At 30.5% G+C, this 4,709-nt stretch overlaps 1 pseudogene; it reads right to left on the reverse strand.

Annotated features, from left to right (window-relative positions):
- LOC117168049 overlaps positions 1-4,709 on the reverse strand; it is a 118,412-nt pseudogene that overhangs the window by 55,141 nt on the left and 58,562 nt on the right.

Consider the following 4,709-nt stretch of genomic DNA (forward strand, 5'->3'; position numbering starts at 1 on the left):
TCCAAATTCCACGTCTGTCCAAGAGGGAGAGGGGGAGTGAGGTCAAAAGGTGGTGAAAAATTGTCCACCTGGTATATGGATGGCCCCTTATCACCAAGGAATAAACTCAAGTATCTATGTTTTTAAACAATTTATTCAATATATTTTTTACCAAAGCATTATTTGGCGCACATCAAGGCTATGCGTTGATGAATGAATTACTGTGGATTTCCAGACGCTATATCATAATCTTCAAACTAACCGTTCGTAGTCACCAGTGATAATAAATAAATTTATAAATAAGCATAGCTTAAATTTTCAAAAATATTTGCAACTTTCCTTAAAATAAAACCGCAGTATTACCAGCTCAGTGAAGGGATCACCGCAGTAGTTGGCGTGTAGTAAATCATGCAAACCCGCAGTAATACCTACATTGAACATTTTTTTCAGATTCGAATTTTTCACGTAAATCTGATTTATTTTCAAGGTTTACCAAATAAGTTATATTAATTAAATGCCAAATATTGATACACGAATTAATGAGTAACGAATGTCTCATTCAAACCTAGTCCAATCTAAAAATAATCAAATTAAGAGAGATACTTACAGAAAAGGAACATAAAGATCGTTGAGACTAGCAGCGAGTTGCGTCACAACAAAAAGGACAAAAACCATTAAAGCGAATATTAAATTGCCGCCAGCTCTAAAATAATTCAAAAAAATTGAACCCTTCACTGTTCCTCGTGAAGTTCCTTCGACTAATCCTTTTACATTTTCGAGATCATCCTCATCTTCTTCACCGTCAGTATCGCCACCACCTTCCGGGGTTTTACTCTATTAAAAAAAAACACAAACATAAAAAATGCCTAAAAAATTCAACTCACTTCAATGTTATAAAAAGTATAATAAATCAAATTCACTTTCGGCGACTTACTCGATTACTTGAAGTAGAAAACTGCCTTTTAAACGAAGACTTTTCAATCGAAGAATCTTCGCCACCTTCAGGATTTGTTTCAGCAGCAATGAGACTCACATATTCAGGATGTTGATGCAAAAGTTGTTGATAAGTTTTGTACAATTCCATTTTTCCTTGATCAAGAAGAATAATCGCATCGACTCCTTTAATATATTGAAGCTGATGAGTAGCCAGAATTCGAGTCTTTCCAGCTAGATAATGTTTGATGGACTCATCAAACAAATGTTTACCTACATGGGCATCAACCTAAAAAAAAAGGGCGCTGATTTGGTGGTAGCGTATCTGCTTGGTACTAAATCTGCTGTGTGGTTAGAATATTTCGGTTAGAAATGTTCTTTGTACATTATTCGTGATAATTATTAGTAAATTATCAAATAATACTATAATTAATGATAAATCCATTTATTTTATTTTTCTTCTTCTCTTCGTGATTGTTGTTGGTAACACGTTGGTGTTTTTAAAACGAAAAAATCATTAAAAGTGAGGAAAATTCTACTAGTTGTAGTGGATAAACAAGAAAACAAATTTCTAGCCAAAAGATTCAGACCCGACAGCAGCGGAGCCGCTAGGAGACAGGCTATCACCAGGCTAGAGCCGCTGGATGAGAGACGTGTCGTGAGACTGATGCTAGTGAATCAGGGAAGAAAGCCGCAAATTTCAAAAATTAATATTTTCAAAATTGGGCTCCACTTACAAAAAAGCCGTGACACGTGTCGAATGAAATTCAATAAACTTTTGAATCATGCTCACGCAACCTCGATTTCAATTTGGAGCCTCCGGTCTTCCCCAATTTTTCCCGGCAAGCCCTTAGGAAGTGACTTAATCATGCGGGTGCTTTATGAGGAATTCGGTCCGGACCACCGGGCGCTTTGTGAGAGTAGTGTATTTATAATGTTTAGATTGTATGTTTTTATTTCCAAAAAAAAGGAAAAAGGAACCTCTGAACGATCCTGTATGGGTTCCTGTATAGGTTTCTTTGTACAGAAAACAGTTGAATTATCAAATGAAAAATATGGAATTTTTGTAAAAAAGTTAATTTTATACCAAAAAGACGAATTTCCAACAAAATACAAGAACTATAAATCCAAGAGTTAAATTTGGAACTAAACGAGATTAATTTTCAACAAAAAAGGAGTTTTTAAAAAGTTGAACTTTTAATTTAAAAAAGAACCATTTTCGACCGATAATGGAATTTGTAAATTTTCAATTACCAAAGTAATTTTTCAACAAAAAAAAAAGAAAATTTCAATAAAACATTTCAATTTCCAACAAAAGAGGTCAATTTTTAACTAAAATCTTGAATCACAAACTAAAAATGCTTTTTTAAGAAATTAGTTCACATTTAAACCTATTTGTTAAATTTTTAACCAAAAATATGAATTTTCAATAAAATTCAAGAATTCTCAATAAAAAATTTTAATTTTCAACTATAAAAGATGAATTTTCAATAAAATTTAAGAATTCTGAACCAAAAAGTTGAATTTTCAATTGAAAAGGAGAATTTCTGAGTGAAAAGATTAATTTACTACTAAAAAAGAAGACTTTTCATTCAAATTCAAGAATTTTCAACCCAAAGCTTGAATTTCGAAGAAAAGAAAGAAAAATTGTATTTTTTATTTTTGTGAAAGCAGTACAACTTTAAAACCGAGTTGTTAAGTTTTTAAACAAAAATTTAAATGTTAAATAAACAGATTATTTTTCTAACGAATGAAATGAATTTCTAACAAAATTCAAGAATTCTTAACAAAAACTTTAATTTTTAATTTCAATTAAATTTTTAATTTAAATTTTCTAATTTAAATTTAAATTTATAACTAAAAAGATGAATTTTTGACAAGATTCAAGAATTCTGAACCAAAAAGTTGAGTATTCAACGAAAAAAGAATAATTTCGGAGTAAAAGATTAATTTACTACCAAAAACTACGAATTAATAATAAAATTCAAGAATTCTAAAAAAAAAGTTGAATTTTGAAGAAAGAATTAAAAAAATTGTTAACTTTTAAGAAATTAGTTCAATTTTAAATCAAATTTTTTATATTTGTAATTTTTTATAATTGCATTTTCAAGAAAACAATAAAAAAATTTTCTTTAATTTTTAAGAAAGTGGATCCACTTTAAAACTAAGTTAAATTTTGAAAAAAAGTGAATTTTTTAGTAAAAAGATTAATTTGCTACTAAAGAAGACGAATTTTCAATAAAATTCAAGAATTCTCACAACAAATTGAATTTTTAAGAAAGAAAGAAAAAAAGTTATTTTTTATTTTGAAGAAAGTAGTTCAACTTGAAAACCAGAAAAAAACGCAATTTTAACAAAGTACAAGAATTATCAACAAAAAAATTAAATTTTCAATTAAAAAAGATGAATTTTTAAACAAAAATATTAACTTACTGCTAAAAACGCAAATTTCTAATAAAATTAAATAATTCTAAACCCAAAACTTAAATTTTTAACTAAAAATTATGTATTTTTAACAAAAGTCTAGAATTATGAATCAAAAAGGTTTAATTTTAAGGGAAAAAAGAAGAATTTATAAGCAAAAAGATTAGTTTGCTACTAAAAAAGACGAGTTTTAAATAAAGTTTAATAATTTTGAACCAAAAGGTTGAATTTCAAACTAAAAAAGAAGAATCAATAAGAAAAAAAAGATTAGGTTTTTATCAAAAAGACGAATTTTTAATAATGTTTCTCATCCAACGGCGCTGGCCTAGTGGAAGCGTGTCTCCTAGCGACTCCGCTGATGTCGGGTGGCTAGAAATTTGTTTTTAAGTTTATCCAATACAACTATCATAATTGTTGTCACTTTTATGGATTTTGTCGTTTTAAACACACCTACGTATTACCAAGAGCAATTACGGACAGAATGAAAAATTTTTTTAAAAAATTGATTCATTAATAATTAATAATGGAAAATTTATTAAAAATTCTGAATAAATTATAATATATTATTTCTAAATAATCATTAATAATAAATAATAAATAATTATTAGTAATTATTGATTGATCCTAGCCACAAAGCAACGGGATCGCAAGCTGAAACGCTACCACCAGGCCAGAACCGTTGGACGAGAGACATGTCGTGTGACTGATACTAGTAATTTAATTTTCGACCCTCAGGCCTTCCTCTTGTAAATTCCAAAATGTGTAATACGTGCAACTCTACTTTGACTATGACCCCCCCCCCCAGTAATAACGTAGTTTATGGACGATCCCTTATTGCCCTGAAGATCCAAAATACTATCAAGAGAGCCAAGCCACTAGCGAACTCTCGCGGATAAGTGCCTATGCAGATTTATGTATAGGATTCTGAACAAGTTCCTGTACATGAACCCGCGTTTCAAATCACTTTGTGAAATAATCCTGTACAAGTTCATTCGCAGGTTCATTTACAGGCACCTTTTCACATCCATGTACAGGTACCTTTCAGGTTCATGTACAGGTTCCTTTCCAAAATTCCTGTACAGGTGCCTTTCCCAAGTTCTTGTACAGGAACCTTCAAGATTACCTATACAGGTACATGTGGAGTTTCACATCTGGGGACATGTCCAGGATCCTCCGAGGTTCCTGTATAGGAACTTTTAGCTGGGAATCATTGAAACTATTCAATTTAAACAAAATAATTTTCTTTCCACAAGAATATATTTACCGCACTAAGTGGATCATCCAGTAAATAAATATCAGCTTGTCTGTAAACGGCCCTGGCCAAATTGATTCTAGCTTTTTGGCCTCCAGACAAGGAACTCCCTCTGTCTCCA

Source organism: Belonocnema kinseyi, chromosome 2, assembly GCF_010883055.1.
Source record: "Belonocnema kinseyi isolate 2016_QV_RU_SX_M_011 chromosome 2, B_treatae_v1, whole genome shotgun sequence".
Taxonomy (NCBI): Eukaryota; Metazoa; Arthropoda; class Insecta; order Hymenoptera; family Cynipidae; genus Belonocnema; species Belonocnema kinseyi.